This window comes from Octopus bimaculoides, chromosome 10 (assembly GCF_046866305.1).
Source record: "Octopus bimaculoides isolate indiv1 chromosome 10, ASM4686630v1, whole genome shotgun sequence".
Taxonomy (NCBI): domain Eukaryota; kingdom Metazoa; phylum Mollusca; class Cephalopoda; order Octopoda; family Octopodidae; genus Octopus; species Octopus bimaculoides.
In genome coordinates, this window is record NC_142937.1 from 50,483,170 (window position 1) to 50,502,792 (window position 19,623).

At 37.0% G+C, this 19,623-nt stretch overlaps 1 long non-coding RNA gene across 4 annotated transcripts in view; it reads right to left on the minus strand.

Moving 5' to 3' along the window:
• Positions 1-19,623, minus strand: part of LOC106881924 (uncharacterized) — a 72,399-nt gene that overhangs the window by 16,056 nt on the left and 36,720 nt on the right. For 2 of the 4 annotated variants that reach the window (XR_016243410.1, XR_016243412.1), the window contains exon 3: positions 4,818-6,903. This is a non-coding gene — a long non-coding RNA (uncharacterized LOC106881924). Of the gene's footprint in view, positions 1-4,817; positions 14,669-18,862; positions 18,931-19,623 lie in introns of those variants that run through there. The other 2 variants (XR_016243411.1, XR_016243413.1) reach the window with 2 other exon arrangements.

Below are 19,623 nucleotides of genomic sequence, written 5' to 3' on the forward strand. Positions count from 1 at the left end.
CTTACAACTAAATCATAGAGGTGGGGGTTTGTAGAAGATTTTATCAGCAAAAGCTGCTATCCTGTAGGGCCTTATTATAATATGGGGCAGCTTTTTGAATATTTCTTTGGAAGAAAGGCATATGATCCTATGGCTAATATTTGGAATTAAGCTTTTAAATACAATAGGTGGGTGACAAGAGTGTTTATCAATATATTTAAGATTCTCATTAGGTTTGTGGAAGGGCTTATATGAATTAGTTTTGAGATCTAAGGAAACATCTAAATAATCAGTTTAAGGTAGGTTGGTATTGATAGATATTTTAAATCCTAAAGAGTTGAAGGTAGAAATTAATTACTTTCTAAAGGAATCCATAGCATGGTCTCCTTAATTGTGTGATACTACTAAAGCACTGCTGCAGAATATACCAATGTATTGGCCAAGAAAGTTCGAATTAAGATGGTTTAATATGTATAAACCAACTAAATCACATATATCCATGCAATCATATGAACCCATTGGGATATCAAATAGTTTGCTTTGATTATCTTTTTGGGTCCAACTAGATCTGTTACTGAATAGTAATGTCTTACATGTGTGCATAATGAACTGTGTTTCTTGCTCATCTATGGTTATAAACAAATATGCAAACTCTAACACATTACATAGCAGTGATTCAGATATTGATGGGTAGAAAACCACAATATCTGTGTGAATTTTACTTTATTTCTATTGTGGATGGATTTGAACCAAGATATCACCAAGAAACTGTTAGCCCATATCAACAGGTTTGACGATTCCATAATTTTATTATTAATGTTTCTTAAAAATTTTTTGCTTGCTAAGCCTAGTTCAGTCTTAGCTGGGTTAATTAGCCTACATCTTGGTCTATTATGAAAGTCAGGTTTATGATTCTTCTTGGCCGCAAATAAACAAGTAAAAGAAAAAAGATAAAATATAAGCATGAAATATATTCTATCCATGTGGATGGAATATGTTCTATACATGAAGTATACTATACTATACTATACTATAGAAGTATACTATCCTATAGAAGTATTCTATACTGAATGTGAAATATACTCTATACACGAAGAGAAGTTGGTAAAGAAAACCAAATTTGCTATCTTCAATTTGGTTTTCATGCTGATCTTCACCTATGGTCAAGATTATTGGGTAATGACCAAAACAGTACAATTTCAAATGCAAGTGGATAAACTGGGGTTCCTCTGAATGGTCTCCAGTGTAATATTTGACAGGGTGCATAACCTGGAGATCAAAGAGTCTCTCCAGGTTGAGCCACCACTTCTCCACTTTGAGAGGTCACAGCTCTGGTACTACAGATGTGTGATTAGAATGTCACTGGAAAAATCACAAGATGGATTCTTCAAACCAAGGCAACTGGCAGGAGACCTAAGAGTAGACCAAGAACAAGGCAGTTGGATACCTTTAGTTCAGAAATTGTAATGACAGTTTACTCTGAAAAGACCCTATGGAGGAGATGCCAGAGGACTCCACCCATAAGATTCTCCCAGGAATAGTGAGCAGAGATGGCTAGCTCAGTGGATGGATGAATGGATGGATGGATGGACATATGACTCTAATCTAAATCAATATAAATAATAAATCTCTACTCCTAAATTAAACAGTCAAGTCTGGGGAAACTAGTGTTGGTATGTGTTGTTAATTAACAAGTACAAAGAATTTAAAAGTGGGATCAAATGGTTTGCTATGAGGAAGCTTAATATTTCAGACAATATCCTCTGTTGAAGAGTGATGTTTTCTGATGATAGAGAATAAATAAGTTCAGAACAGTGAGGAAGATTAAAAATAGTGAAAATAGTGAAGAATATAAGAGCTAGTATGAAAGCATCTAGAGTGATATCCCAATGACTGGCTACATCATTTAAGGGATCTTGATTATGTTGTTGTTGTTTTGACTTAGTCACAGTTTTATGGCATTTAACAGATGGGAGATGAATGTTCTTCTTGATATGGTACTTGACTATCTTAAGTAATATTTCCTAACGACCTGGTACATTAGTGAAATTAAAATGCATAGAATTAAGTATGCTATGTATATAAAAAATATGTCAATAATTAAATTTGAAGTCGAGTATTTAGAGCCATAAATGTATGTGACCTATTGGTAAAGCTGTTGAACTTATGATTATAAGGACATGAATCAATTCCTGAGCCAGGTAATGCTTTGCGTCTTTGAGAAATGTACTTTATTTCTCATTGCTCCCATTCGCTTAGCTGAAAACAAGTTGTGTCTGTAAGAGAGTGGTACCTCACAGATTGTTAGACCAAAGTTTTGCAAATGTAAAATGCCAATGTCTTTAATAACTATGGCACACTGAATAATAATGAGAATGACCCAAAAGCTGGAACTACAATATCATATCGTCTGACTGACCATTGCAAAGAAGCTGTCACCTCCTGGTAACAGGCTTGTTTCAATGGCAAATAGGAGGGATTGTGTTTAGCGTTGCATGCTGATGAAATGTTCAATAACATAGTACAGATTATAAGCACTAAGCAGTGATGTGTACAAATATTAAACTTGTTACTGGTTCAAATATGCTTGAGTCATATTTGAATCCATAAGAAAGTCATTCATTGCATTTTGTCATGGAGAAAATTTCTCACTGTAGACAAATAGGTGTAAATATACAAAGTTAGTAGGTGTAGGAGGTGTTTTGACTTGGTGTGTTTACACCTATTTGTCTACAGTGAGAATTTTTCTCCATGACAAAATACAATGAATGGTTTTCTTATTGGTTCAAATATGTCTCAAGCATATTTGAACCAGTAACAAGTTTATACAATAACATAGTATTTCCACTGCTTACAATAATAAGCTATATCTAAATGAAAAAGATAAAAAAAAGTTAGTATAACTCTGAGGTATAATGCAGTGTTGGTAAAGGGATATGTGTTGAGTCACATGATAATCATAACAATCTATGGATCCTCGGAGAGCCACTGAAGAATTAGTTTTTCCTTGAGAAATTCTACCTGGTTGAACTTACCACCTACCAAGTTCTATTCACATAAAAACTTGAACACAGTATTGCAAGCAAAGGAACACTTGTCAGTCATATAATGTCCTTAATAATTTGTTTAGCCCCAGGCCAACACTGATTGAGCAGACCTATGATCATAGGTCTTCTAGTGTGGCTATCCCATCTTTTTTTGAATATCTAGACTATATTAACTAATGTGTCCTTCTCTTTTCTAAAATGGTGGGATTAAATTTATAGGAAATTTAGTTACTGTTTCTAGGGCCACTACAAACTCCCTTGTTGGCTTGATAAAGTGTTTATGCTGAATACACTGGTGAGATGTGTGTGGTTCTTGTTTACAGTTAGGTGGACTGAGTCATCTGAGAATCAGTTATCTTATATATATTGCAGTACTGGCGACAGGATATGAACTGTTGAAACCTAAAACTAATACATGTGACCAAGTGAGAATTATGGTAAGAGGATGTCAGTCTTTAAACCTTTTGCCTGGTGAACCAACACCTATCAACTCTATTAGCATTAAAAGAGGAAACAAAAAAAAAAACAATTAAAATCTCAGGAAACTAGTGATAGCTGCATCAGCAAAGAACAATTAATAGAAGTTGTAAAACAATATAGAAGCTAGAGGCTTCATTGAAAGGAAAATGATGATGTTATTTAAAAGAAGGTTTGCATTTTCAAACTCAGAGCTGAGAAAACTAATAAGGAGGATAAAGGAGGCAGTTGACAAAGCCAGCTTGTATATATGGCTGAAACGAGAAGGTCTGAAATGGCTTGAAAAGCATAATATGCCAACTGGGAAATAGCATCGCTAGGTGAGGCTGTCTGGCACTTAAACAGCATTACTGCTTGACAGGTGAACCAAGGGAACCATCTCATTTATTGCACACCTTCCTCCTCAATAGTTTGAAGACTTGTACCACAAGACAGCTAGTTGGCTTTGGCTGTTGGAGCTGAAATTAACACAACTCTGTTGGAAGGTAGGTCTAGAGAGGGCACGAGCCAAAACTATGTGCCATTCCCCTCCATTGGTCAGCTGAAGTCTAGATTGTGTCATGTGACAGTTAGCTGGCACTGGCTGTTGGAGCCTACCAGTGAGTATTTAAGGGGAAATATGCCAGGGTGGCCATTCGCCTGTTGACATTTGTTGATGCTGCATTGAAGAAACCAAAGAACAAAATACCAAAGGGAAAAGAAAGAAACATACTCAACAACATAGCTGAAGACCCCTCCAAAAGGTGGAGCCCCACCATGTCGAAAATGGTAGAGGAGTAGGGGCTGAAACTAGACATGGTTCCTCCTGATGATGTTCTTAGCCACTTGATCCTATAAAAGAGCTGTTGAGGTAGTGAACCAGGAAACGGGGCTGGTATTCCTATGTGTTCAGGTGAGGAGTTGAATCCTGACGGGTTTCTTTTTTTACTTTTTTTTCAAACACATCTTCTGTCTGAAATGTCAGAACTCAGATCTATTCCTGGCATAAGAACCTCCCTCACTTCACACCCTGCTACCTTAAAAAGAAAAAAAAATTCAAACATGTCCTAGGCATTGGACCTGACTCTTCTCAGACCAAAAAAAAAAAAAGGGGGCGGGGGAAACAAACTTGATGGTCTTTTCTGAAATGCCTTTGTTCAAAGGTTTGCTTGATCAGAGTAGATCATTAAGGACTAAACAACAACAACAGTAACAACATTAATAACAGCAACAATAGCTTATGCTTCTTTCTGGCAAACATGTGGCTTAGTATCAAAGTTATAAATCATTATTACAATGTTATTTCTAAAAATAAATATTGATATTGTATCATACCTCAACTCCTGCATCATCTTCACTGTCACCGCTTAAACTATTTTCATCATCTCCAAGGTACACTAAACTGTTCCTCCTTTCTCCTAAAATACAACACATTGCAGCATTTCCTGTTTCAGAATCATCTTCAAAAAGAGGGTTTATTTTTGAATATGACTCAGAATCAGTGGTACAACTTTTGTAGACTGTTCTGAAACTGATCTTTTCTTTACGATACTGCTTTGATTTATCTTCATTGAAAATTGTATCTTGAGAAAATGTAACAGTTTTGATTTCTATGCTGTTTGTTCGTTTTGCTCTTACACCGGTTTCATTGACAACATATGAATGGATGATTGGTCGTAAGGTCTTTAGATTGTTTTCTGTTTTTAATTCATTTTTACTATCCAGAGTATTAGTTTCCAATACTGAATGACTGTCTGTTTGATAAGTGTTGGCTAGCTCTACTGTAGTTGACAATAAGTTTGGATTTTGTTCTGTAGCTAATTTGAATGAGGTTTGCAGATCTAAAGAGGATACCATGGCTTCAGGTAGTTTAACACTTGGAATTACAGCATCTATATTTTCTTCAAATGTATATTCTATCATATTAGAATTATCATCTTTTATTTCTAAATTGTCATCACCAATACTATTTTCTGATGTTTCAGATTTAGAACATAAGATTTCTGTGTCTATAAGATTTGTTAGTTCAGTTTTGTTGGAAATATATGGTTCCTCCTTGTGGAAGTTAGATATTGAATAATTTTCTGGCTGGAGAATATTTGCATCTGTGAATGTCTCTTGAAGATTATTTGATGTGATATTTTCATTGATAACTGAACTCTCTGTACCTTCTTCTATGCTGTCATTTCCACCATCAATGGTATCCTTCCTATAAATTCCTGTAATAGCATTTCCACTGGCAACTGTTTTCTCCCTATCAGCTGCTTCTGAATCAGTATTTGCACTCAAAATGGATTCTTCTTTATTAGCTTCTGAAGGAATACTTCCACCAGAAACTGTATCCATTTGTTCAGTTTCCAGGCCAGTATTTCTGTCAGTAATCACAATTCCACTATCAAATTCTGGAACAATATTACCATCAACATTGGTGCTGTCTTTATCAATTTCTGGACCAATGTTTTCGCTAGCATCTATATTTGCTTTACTTAATTCAGGAGTAATATCACCACTAGAATCAGTACCTATTCTATTTATATTGGAACCTATGTTTCTGCAAGCATATCTCCTATCATTGTTAATTTCTAAAGAAATATTACCATCACTAACTGCACACAATTTATCAGTTTCTGTAGTTATACAGCTGCTAACATCATTAAGCCCTCCACTAATTTCTGAGACAGAATCCCCTTTGCAAACCATTGTGTCAACATTATTCTCAGTGGCATTCTCCCCACCAGTAACTGTACCTTCTACACTGGATTTTAGTTCTGAAGTAATGTTTTTGATATCTAAATGCTTTGAAGGTACATAAAAACAATCTATTTTTCTATCTTCACTTAGATTTTCACAATCAGAACCCAAACCATCTGTTTGTTTCATTTCACACTGAGCTTTATAACTCATGTCTGTACAATTCTTCCCATCAGATGAATTAGGTTTCTTACATTGTCTTACCTCTGGTTTAACATCACTTATATGTACTTCTGCTTTTGTACTTAATTTGAATCCATTTCTTTTAGAACTAAATTTGTCATTTGATGAAAAATGTAAGTTGTTGCTTTCATCCACATTACTTTCCAAGTTCTTCTTACATTCACTGTAAATATCTTCTGATTTGCTTGTTAATCTTATATTTTCCATTCTTTCACCACAACATTCATTTGGTTTATTCATATTGGAATGTTGTTTTTTGTGTTCATCATTTTCCTTTGAAATAACTGAAGGAAACTCATTGTGTATTTCAAATGGCTGCGATGTGTTAGTATTTGGCTGTTCTTCAATCTGCTGGGCTTGATTTGTTACAGTTGAATCTTCCATTGAGTATAAAGTTTGGTAGTTTTCATCTTCCATTTCAGTACACTTTCTCATGTTTCAATATGAGGGATTATTTTTTCATAGCTTGTTTTCCTGCAAAATATTTCTAAAAAAAAAAGCAAAAAAAAGCAACAAATATGCAAATGCAACAAACAGAGATATTAGGGCAAATTTTTCACATGTTGTTGACAAGAACCATCAGGAAAAGAAGTGTCTCTTGGTCAAAATATGTCCCAGCAGATAATAATAAAAGGTTAGTTGACTTCAGCAGGATCTTAACTAGAAAGTAAAGAGCCTTTGCAAATACTGCAAAGCATTTTGTCCAATACTAACTATTTTACTAATTCACTGTTGGCAAATTTCAGGAAGTATGGAAGTTTTGAAGGATGTAGTGTCTCAACAACTAACAACTGATGCAGGTAATTTATGCCATGCCCCAACAACTCTGAGCATAAAAAATGTTTCTGAAAGTCATGGGTACTGTGTTGTTTTTTTATTTTGTTTGCATGTTTTTAATCATAAGTCTGAGTGATGGAGGTTAACCCTGGGATAAAGAAGTAGAACAACAACAGCTACAACTACAACCTGGATGCATCATCATCATCATCATCATCATCGTTTAACGTCCGCTTTCCATGCTAGCATGGGTTGGACGATTTGACTGAGGACTGGTGAAACCGGATGGCAACACCAGGCTCCAGTCTGATTTGGCAGAGTTTCTACAGCTGGATGCCCTTCCTAACGCCAACCACTCAGAGAGTGTAGTGGGTGCTTTTACGTGTCACCTGCACGAAAACGGCCACGCTCGAAATGGTGTCTTTTATGTGCCACCCGCACAAGCCAGTCCAGGGGCACTGGCAACGATCTCGCTCGAAAATCCTACAGGAGCCAGTCAGGCGGTACTGGCAACGGCCACGCTCAAAATGGTGCATCTCATGTGCCACCCGCACAAGAACCAGTCCAGGGGCACTGGCAACGATCTTACTTGGCTTGCCGGGTCTTCTCACGCACAGCCCATTTCCAAAGGTCTCGGTCCGTAGTCATCGCCTCGGTGAGGCCCAATGTACGAAGGTCTTGCCTCACCACCTCAGCCCAGGTCTTCCTGGGCCTACCTCTTCCACGGGTTCCCTCAACTGTTAGGGTGTGGCACTTTTTCACGCAGCTATCCTCCTCCATTCTCACCACATGTCCATACCAGCGCAATCGTCTCTCTTGCACGCCACAACTGATAGAAGTAAAATGATTCAGTGGATTGGATGGGGAGAGCCATCAATTTTCTGAAATATTCATTTTTGTTGTTGTCATCATTATCATTGTCTTTGCCATCAGTAGTGGCAGTGGCATGTTAAGCATGTTTCTGTGCTTGATGCCTGGAACAGAGATGTTTCCACAGAAGATTGGAAATGAAGGACACTTGTTATACTTGTTTACAACTATCAAGCAATGTTAAGACAATCTAAGCTGGAGAACCTTTGGAATGTCATAAAAATTTTAAAAATTGGATTTGAAGAATCTGCATCAGATTCTTTTGCTCTTTCTCTGAAAAAACCTAACATTTCATGGTTTTTGTGTAAATTTGTAGGTACAATGCACAACAATCATAGATATAAATGAAAATTTATAGTATGTATGTATGTATGTATGTATGTATGTATGTATGTATGTATGTATGTGTGCATGCATGCATGCACGTGTATATGTATATGTGTGTAATTTTTTGGACTAATGGGCATATGCCAACTAGTGTATTGAATAAAGCACATTCACAGTTTGGGCTATATGGTATCATCCATAGTTGGAGTATATTTCCACTGGATCTACTTCAGGAATTCTGCAGTGTTAGTTGAGATAATAATAATCAATGAAAGAAATGAAAGATGGATTCAGCATTAGTCTTTATACAGTATGACAATCATTTCAACCCCCCTTGCAACTGTCCTTTATGGATGGAATGTTATGCATCCAATTGTGCTGCATTGATCAGTGCAGTCTGGTCACATCAGGTACATGCATACATAAAGTGATGTCCCACTAAATATATTTAGTTCTCACTGTCATGTCGATGTTTGCCCACTGTCCCAGTGAATGGGGCCTGGCCACAGTTGTCCTTATATTAAATTATCAGAAAATAATTGTAAACATAAAAATATAAACTACAAAAATATATATAAGAAAGAAATATAGAGAGAATAAGACATATTAAAGAAAGATTACCTTGCATGAAGTTTAAAGAGACTACATTTGCTATAGGTGTATAGACACCCACACACTCCCCCACACACATTCTTTTCTTATATGTATTTTATAGTTTATATTTTCATGTTCATGATTATTTTGTTATGACTATTTAATACAGGGATGGGGAAACGTTTTAGTTGAGTGGACAAAAATTTCCAAAGAAAAAGGTCCATGGGCAGATCACAAGTTCTGACTCTTGTATCTGTGTATATATCTATGTATAATTCGATATACATAAATAAAGATAAGTTTAACACATTAAATTAACATGTAACATCTTCATTAATGCCACCACTGAATTTAGGACATTTATATTACTTATGAGGTATTCTATATTTCCCAAAATGTGCCTATCCTAATGTTGGAGAAATCATAACAGTCAAGCACAGACCAAATTTAATTTTGAAAAATTACATCAATACCTAAATAGTGTTATGTGTAAATGACATATTTGAACAAATTTATCCTAGTGATAATTTTATGAAAGCTAATTAACCTTAAATTTAAAATTTGGCTTTGTTTAGTGAGAAGGATGAAACTTTTTTTCTTTTTTTGAAAGTGTAGGAATATCACATCTTTGAAGAAACTGCTATTCTTAGTTCATAACTCAGGGTTTTGTTAGTAAGTCTGGTATGAAGATGATTTTTTGCATAATTCAATTTGGAAAAAAACTGCTCACATTGATAAATTGTCAAAAAATGAAATTTGAGTTTCAAGGCATTTTTATGTAAAGCAGGGATTTTCTCAGGATTGATGGGTTTGTAGAAATCCAATGAAGACATAACTATATTTCGATTTTATTAAGTTATCCAACAGCAAATCAATTAATTCTAATTGTAATCAATCTCAAGCCTCCTCAGGACACATATCAAAAGATGTTTCAAAAACACGTAGTTCGATTTTATCTTGTATTTATTCAAATCTACTTTCAAATTTCTTCAAAAGACTTTCACACTCGTCAGAATATTCCTTTGTTGATTCAGGATTTTGTTCGCTCAATTTTGGAAAATGTGTGAAGCACTTTCTTTTTAATTGTGTGACAAATATGAAGTGTGGCAAACTCTAGTGAATTTCCTCTCTCTCTATTATATATAGATACATACAGACGTAGCAGGCAACAGCTAACCTTTGGGTGCTGGTTTGAACCTCGTTGTGTCTACCACTCTGATTGGTTAGTATTGGTGCAATTTGTCTCTTACTCTATCGTGCACCAATATGCAACCCAACCAATCACAGCCTCCAAATAAATCACGTGAGACAGTCTGTTCTAAACTACATTTGAGCCTACTGTTAGCTATAAAAAGTCATCTCCTCCTAGTTTCAGAGTCTCTTGGTTCCAAACTTTCTAAGGTCTAATTACTGACCACATTACAGTGACCACCATCTTGTTTCTCACCAATGTCGTCAACATCTCTACACAACACTGCACAGGTTCTAACAGATTGCTGTTCACGAGTTTCCTCATTAGAGTTAACAGCAAACATACAACCCATGCAGCTTGTGTATATATACGTGTGGCTGGCATTAAAGACATTTAAAGTTACCACCCTGTTCCATGTATTTCTTTACACCATGTTCCTGTCAAATGATATTACAGCCTTCTGAGTAGAGTCACATTAGATGGCTTCACAACCTTATCCTTCTAAAGAAGCATCAATTTAAAACTTTTGATATGAGAAAGCAAACTGGTTATTAGCTGGTTAGAGCCTTGTAGTTTCAAGTTCAAATTATTTAAATGACCAGTTATATCTACTAAAAATGCTAAATTACTTTGAAATTTTTATCTTCCAGTACTATAATAGGAACACCTTTAATATCCATAAAAATTTTCACTTCTTCCTTCAGTTTATAAAATTACTTAAGCACTTGGGCCTTACTTAACCACTTAATTTTACAATGGTAGAATAAATCCCCATATTCGGCTTCAAGATCTTTCAAAAATTCTTTAAATTCCCTATAATTCAACCCTTTGCTTTCTATTAAATTAAAAGCCTTAGTTACAATTTTCATTACATTGTCCATCTTGAGAGATTTTGCATATAAACTTTCCATATGAATAAAGCAGTGACACACAAAGTTTCCAAATCCAAAAGATACTTCTTAAATTCATTCTAAATCAGAGCTACGAACCTTTTTTCATGACCTACCATAGATGGAGTGCCATCTGTAGCAAGATCACTCATTTTTTCATATGATAAATCAAAATCTTTCAAGGCTGAGTTGACCAATTGAAATAAATCTTCACCTCTAGTTGTTCCATGCATTGATTTCAAGAAATTCTTCCTGAATGTTGAATTTTGCAGTTATTGCACGTATAAATATTGCCATCTGAGAAGTATTAGACAGATCAGTTGTCTCATCAATAGCTGATGAATACAATACGAATTCTGCTGAAGCAGATTTTAGAGAATTTTGAATGTCATCAGCAATATCTTTAATATGATCAGAAACAGTTCTTCTTGATAAGCTATTTCCAAACAAATTAAGTTTTTCTGGGCATATATTCTCAACAGCAGTAAGGAGATATTCTTTTAGGAATTCACCATCGCTATGTGGTTTGAGTTTTTTAGCAATATTTTTGTATATCGCATAACTAGCTTGAGTAACTAGTTAACTTTCAAGAATTGGCCTTTTAAAAAGCGCTTGTCATTTGGTCAGATTTTCTTTCAAGGAGGATATCTTTTATTCAGCGATCGATAATCACTGCAAACCCACCAATCGGTCGACGATTTTTTTGAAACGTAGTGTATTGGCAAGGACCAGTTGCTGCTGGACGGGTGGATGATTCCAAAATCGAGCATGTGCCGGAATTCCCGCTTGACGGCCTTGAAACAATCAGATGGTAACCTTCTGGGTCTTGCAGCAACAGGTGGACCCCTGGTTTTGATGTGGTGGGTGACTTCGTGCTTGATCGGCTGGTTCTGGAATACTGGTCGAGTGAATCTGGATATTCTTTCAAGATAGCACTGTAGCGAGTTGTTGTCATTGTGAGCAATATAGTTGGGCTGACTGTGGCCATACGAGTGGCTATACCACGCACAAGTAAGCTGTGCGGTGCTGTTGACAAGTCATCTGTTTTTAATGTATACCAGGAGACGGAAATGATGCAGGAAATCTGCTTCCAAGATAGGGGTCAGCAGTTTGGCAATGACAAATACCCACTGGAAGGTGCGGCATAGTCCTAAGTTCAGTGTTAGGGACTGTTCACCATAGGTTGGAATGGGTGAGTGGTTAAATGCCTGAAGACAGACTGGGGTCTCTTTTCTTTTTCCTGAAGTGTTGGAAACAGGGATGATGCTGACTTCCGCGCTGGTGTCAACCAGGAAATGTGCACCTGTTACATAATTGCAAACAAAAAACAGGTGACTTTGTGGATGTAAGCCAGAAACTTCCGTCGCATTCAATTCCTGGCTGCGTCGTTTCCCAAATTAGATGATGAAAACGAGCATGGGATCGTGCATTTTTGCGCCCGTGTTCCAAATTTTGGGTGGTACCAACATGCTTTATGTGAGTAGCGGGTAGCACTTTGGCTTTGGGACCATCTACCATATCGACACGATCGGCTGCTGCTTTGATGCTGGGTACCAAGCGATAGGGCTTGTATTTGAGTTGTGAGGGTCTGTATCTGCACTGCTTGCTGCATCATTAATGGACGCAAGTCCAAAATTTTGAAAGAACTGGTCGGCAAAAGGAAAGGATTGGTAGTGGGAGTGGCAGGCATAACCGTCGATACTGTTGGATACCTGTGTGGTACTTCGGCTATTTTGTCCGCTAGCTCCACCAGTTCCTCAATGGATGTGGATTCTCGTGTGGAAGTGAGGACCACCTGCATGTTGGAGGATAAACACTGTAGAAAAAGCTGCTTGAAAATTCTGTCGGGGAGGCTCTCATCTCCAAGAAGCTGCATAGAAGCTGAGAAGGCGTTTTATCACCCAATTCTTCCGATATCAGAAGCTGGTGAAGTCACTTTTGTTGGGACTCGAAAGTTCTCTCAATGAGTGTTGTTTTAAAAGTGTCGTACGACACAGAACCGGGTGGTGCCATAATGAGATCGCAGACGACGTTCGTGATTTCTGGTAATATGGAACAGATTACATGTGATAGTCAAGATGCATCGCTTAGTACTCGGTGAGAAGAAAACTGGGCCTCTATATGGTAAAACCATAATGCAGGGTCGTGGGTCCAGAATAGGGGAATTTTCAACATAATCGCCGCTTGAAATGCCATGTCGATAGGAGATATGTTCGCCACTGGATTCTGTTCTGGGAGAGCCATTGTGTTCACAGGAATTCTCAGTTGTTTCATTGCCAGGTGATGTGCAAGCTGTGATTCTTTAACGGGATCATGAAGCGTAATGCCGAAATGGAAAATTCAAACGCAGTACAAAAATTGGATCTATTTTAAAACGGGGGCCACATTTTTCATTAATGTTTTACGTAGTGTTTTTGGTACGGAAAGACTTTCAAACTTCATATACTTATCTATTTTGTGTTATAGAACAGAAAAATATTTTTGTATTCGAATTTATTTCATGTAAAAAATTGTCTTATTTCGATAATTTCAACCAATCACTGACAAATATTCAGTTGTTTACATTTACTCCTTTGGCTGATTAAGCGATGTAAAGCGTATTTAATCTCCATACCTTCGTTTTATTTGCTTTCTTCATTTTAAATTTGCTTTAACCCTAACCCTAACCCTAGGGTTAGGGTTAGGGTTAATTGTTTCAGAATCGTTTGTTTATGTAGTCGGCACTTAATGTATATCGGCTGAATGGACGTCAGTGATTGATTGAAATTACAGAAATACGACAACTTTAACATGGAATAACTTATGGATTTCTTTTTTTTTAAAGAAGACTAAGAGAAAAAGATGTTTTATATGACACATTCTACCAGTGTTCCAAGTTTCAAAGTGTTTCGTTAATGAAAAATGTGGCCCCCGTTTTAAAAAAGATCCCAAAAATTGTTTTCATATTCCAAATGCAGTGGGTGAAGCTGGTTCAAGGGAAGGCTGCAATTCATTGACGGGGTCACCAAATGTAGTGGTTAAATATGTGTATCAGGTGAACAGATGCAAAAGGAATGTGTATGCCTTTGAAGTAAACAAATGAGTGAATCGATTCATAGTTAAAATAATTTATTCACTGGACTTAATTTGTCGTTGGTACACATAATTCTTCACTACATGCAAAATGTTGCCAGAAATAGAAACAGAGTACATCTGTGGAAGTGATATGTCAGAAATGAATATGTTTGTGTGTGTGTGTGCGTGCATAGTTCATCTGAGACAGTAGTCTACCATGGAACTTCGATCATCTCTCTCGGTCTCTGCGGTCATTCAGCCTTTCTTCTTGTCTGTCTCTCTGTCGACTACCGCATTTATAATATTCATGGCAGCTAGAAGGATAGACATACTGGAGCAGAATTTGTACCTAAATAGGTCAGCTCCTGTCTATTTGAACTTCACCTGACATGGCTGAAGTCACATGTCAAAGAGAGATGATCAATCACTTTTTGACAGGACAAAGAAAACCTGTTTTTGTGCCTGTTGATCGTGGTGGTTTGAATGACCGAGAATTCTTAGATTCGGTTTCGAATCTAGGCTTAGAGAAGGAAGTGTTAATTTTTACACATGTGTTTAGTGTTGTAAAAATTGTAAAAAAATAAAAATCTCCAAAAAATTAAGATATTGTTTGTTTCTGCAAAGTTTAACTTTGTCCACACAGGTGTTGACAAGCAAGTAGATAGGGAAGGGCGATAACTGATAAGCCGATGGCAGATGAAAGTAACTCCTGTTGACCTTCTTGACACCGATTGATAGCAAAAATATGACATTCCTTTCAAAAAACGTTATTTTTCCTTTTCACAAAGCACCAAATTAGTAGTTTCTGTTTCGATGAAGCTTTGCCAGTTTGTTTCTGATTTTTAATAGATTTAAAAATATTTTTTGCTTATTAATTGACAGAAAGAGCGTGAGTGTCGATTTCAGAGATTTGTTTTTTGTAAAAACATGAAGAATGAAATAAGGAGGAAAATTTAAACACTTGGGGTTCTTGGATATAAATAATTTTTACACTGAATCTTCTACAACCCTTCAGCTTTTGTTTCATATAAAAATTATTTCGATACGTGCAATATATTTTTAGCTTTCTCAGCTAAAGTGTAGTTGGGTCTCAAGGGGTGGTACATACCTAGCAATATGTGTTTTATAGTGAAAACAATATTTCCATTCAAATGGCAATTACCACAGGATTTCTGTTCGAGTCTGACCGTTTTAAGTCATAGTGGAAACCCGACCTATGTCGTGAATAGGTATATGAGTATTGTATAAATTATATAATTGAAAAATTTACTTTATTTTATACATACGAGTATATCAGCCTGTGGGTACAATAAAATGGGCTTGCGGGCAGCGGTTTCCCCACCCCTGATTTAATATAAGGACAGCTGTAGCTAGCCCCATTTGCTGGTACAGTGGACAAGCATCAACATGACTGTGAGAACTCAATATATTTAGTGGGACACCACTTTTATGTATGCATGTATCTGATGTGACAAAGACTGCACTGATCAAGGCAACAAAATTGGATGCACAACATCCCACCCATAAAGGACAGTCGCAGGAGGGATGTAAATGATCGTCATACTGAATAAAGACTAATGCCAAATCCATCTTCCATTTCATTTATCGATTACTATTATCACTATTATTATATATACATATATAAATATTTGCACACACACATATATATATATATATAATGTCAGTAAATCATAAATCTGAAAGAAAATAGAGCAGTAGAGTATTTAGAGAAAGATAGTTATGGCCAGTTCATAGGATTACCCAGGGTTTCACATCCATAAAGCGCTTAGCTTTACATATACCTCATTAGACCTTAATGGCCAGTGGCCTATAACTTCTCTTCAAAATGGAGGGAGAAAAGGCCTTGCGACTAGTTTTTGAACATACAAAAAAGAAAAGTCAAGTGAAAGGGATTGTCTCCCTTAGACAACTATCTAGAATCCACCCAGTCAGCTTGCAGGTCCAAAGATTTCAGCAGGAATTGCCTGAAGTGTAAGCAGGGTCCGAAGACTTCCGTTCTGAAATTTAAGGTCAAGGGAGTTTCTTAATATCCCCACCCATTCTACTATGCACAGCTTGTAACATTTGAACCCGTTGATGTAGGGATCCAATTTTTCTAGGATCTTCCATGTAATTACATGTGGAGTCCCTTCAGGCACCACACATGGCTGGCCAAAGATGTAGTATAACATCTCTCAGGGATCCTAATCAAGGATTTGTGGTTGGAGAGGTGCTGCTTGAAAGTGTTTCTGGAACAACATCATCATCATCATCGTCGTTTAACGTCCGCTTTCCATGCTAGCATGGGTTGGACGATTTGACTGAGGATTGGTGGACCAGAAGGCTACACCAGGCTCCAATCTGATTTGGCAGAGTTTCTACAGCTGGATGCCCTTCCTAACACCAACCACTCTGAGAGTGTAGTGGGTGCTTTTACGTGCCACCGGCATGAAGGCCAGTCAGGTGGTACTGGCAACGGCCATGCTCAAAATGGTGTATTTTATGTGCCACCTGCACAGGAGCCAGTCCAGCGGCACTGGCAACGATTTTACTCGAATGTCTTTTCACGTGCCGCTGACACAAGTGCCAGGAAGGTGATGTTGGTAACGATCACGCTCAAATGGTGCTATTTACATGCCACCGGCATGGAAGCCAGGCAGCTGCTCTGGCAACGATCACGCTCAGACAGTGCTATGCTGCTGTTGGTGTTGCTGCTCTGTTGATGTTGACACCACTACTTCTGCTGTTGTTGGCATAGTTAATGCTGGTGTAGGGGATATCATCAGTGGTGATGTTGGTGTTGGCGTCATCTCTGTAGAGACCAAAGAGAACAGAGAGGAATTTCTTCTTTAGGGCATCCATGATTGAACTTACAACCTTATGATTGTAAGCCCAATTCTCTAACCATTGAGCTCTGCATCTTCACACACACACACACAAACGCATGTATGTATACACTTTAAGATGCACTAAATTAACAGTTTATTTGTGTGGATTAAAGATGTCATGATGATGAGGTCACCCATTCTGTAATGAGGTGCTTCATTTGTCTTTCATTTCTTAATACACAATAAAATAATGTAATATCCCTGGGATAAGGATTTCTAATCTTTAGCTATTGTCACATGAATGTGTGTGTGTGTGTGTAATCCTCTTAAAGACCAGAAAAAAAGAATTTACATACCAATAGACAAATGAAAGACAATAAGAAAATGTGTTTGTATGCATATATATGTATGTATGTATGTATGTATGTATGTATGTAGGTGTGTATTTGTATGTATGTATATATATATATATACATGCACACACACATACATACACTCACATATGTATATATATATATGTGCATATGTGTATCTATACACACTACATACACACAGAGACACTTGTATATGCATACATGTAAATACACACACACACACACACACGCACACACACACACACGCACACACACACACATATATGTATATGAATATGTGTATGTATATATATATATGTATGTATGTATGCATATATGTATGTAAGTATGTGTGTGTGTGAGAGAGTATGTATGTATGTATGCATGTATGGCATAAACATTCACATACACATAGAGTAATAAGCACTAAACATCATCACATCCCCAGCTGCTACTAAAGATTACCACACAATGTTGTTACCACCTGCCTGTATATGTCTACCACCAGGTATACTAGACCATCATACCAGTCAACTAAATTCAACAACAACAACAACAACATCAACAACAACAACAACATCAACGACAAACACTTTCCCACCATAAAGCAATTAAAATAGAACTTAAAATTTTTAGTCATGCAACACATTGTTTTTTGTTAGTAATCTGTGATGTTGGGAATTGGAACCACCTGTGATACAAGCTGCCCATTTATGTGTATGTGTGTGTGTGTGTGTGTGCACGCGTGCATGGTTGTGTTTGTTTTCCCACCATCGATTGACAAATAATGTTGGGATATTTATGCCCCTGTAACTTTGCGGTTCAACAAAAAAGACCGATAAAAAGTGCACCAGGCTTTAAAAAAAGTACTGGGGTTAATTCATTCAACTAAAATTCTTCAAGGTAGTGCCCCAGCATGGCTGCAATCTAATGACTGAAACAAATAAAAGATAAAAGATATAGATATGTTATATATATATATGCACAGGAGTGGCTGTGTGGTAAGTAGCTTACTTACCAACCACATGATTCCGGGTTCAGTCCCACTGTGTGGCACCTTGGGAAAGTGTCTTCTACTATAGCCTCAGGCTGATCAAAGCCTTGTGAGTGGATTTGGTAGATGGAAACTGAAAGAAGCCTGTCTGTCCGCCACTACATTCCTCCATGGCAAGATTTAATTTGTGTATACAAATTTAATTTGCGGTCCATGGGAAGAGCCGTTTTAACGATGTATCCTGCCCAGCTCTTCGAAACGCTGGTGTTAAAACGGGGGTAGCTGATGAAGTAGAATGTTCTCTATGTGGCTTGTGTGTTTTCTCGTCTACGTTTTGTTTGCAATGTCCTGTACCCAGATATGCACCTATACATACAGGTGGATGTCGGTACGCACATACCTGTACGTATATATGCATATACTCATTTACTATTTGTTTTTATATATATATATATGTATGTTTGTGTTTGTCGCCCCACCATTGCTTGACAACCAATGCTGGTGCATTTATGTCCCCGTAACTTAGCAATTCAGCAAAAGAGATGATAGAATAAGTACTAGGCTTACAAAGAATAAGTCCTGGGGTTGAATTGTTTGACTAAAGGCAGTGCTCCAACATGGCTGCAGTCAAATGACTGAAACAAATAAAAGAATATATATATATATAGATATATATGTATATGATGATGATGATGATGATGATTGCTACTTCTTTACAGAAGAAGGTCATCTCTTCGATTAATAAATACTCTCATGAGATCTTATATGACTAGCAAGTCCTGCTTTTGACAAACAAACTCTACTGCGGGTCTCACAAATATTTTAAAGCAGAAAATGTCTGGGATTGTAGTTAAGTCCTGTCTACAAAGTGCTCGTTTCAAGATAGATTGTTCAATTCTTTGAGCTTCAAATGCTTTACATCTATTGTAGATTATTTGTTTCCAAACCGATCAATCTTGCATCATCTGCTCCCAGTCTTCAACTTTCACATTAAGAGCCTTAAGGTTGCTTTTGACAGCATCCTTAAAACGTTTCTTAGGTTTATGTCTCTGACGTTTTCCATACTACAACTCCCCATAAAACAACTGCTTTGGCAACCTGTCATCCTGCATCCTAGCAAGGTGCCCAACCCAACGTAGCTGATTGCATATGAGGATAATTTCAATACTGAATGTGTTAGCTTGCTGAAGAACAACAGTGTCTGGTGTTAAGGACTTCCGTTTGATGTCTAGTACCTTCATTAGGCAAGTCTGATGGAAGCTTTCTAAAGCCTTGATGTGGCACCAATATGGCATCCAGGTTCAGAAGAGTACAGGAGGACCATTAAA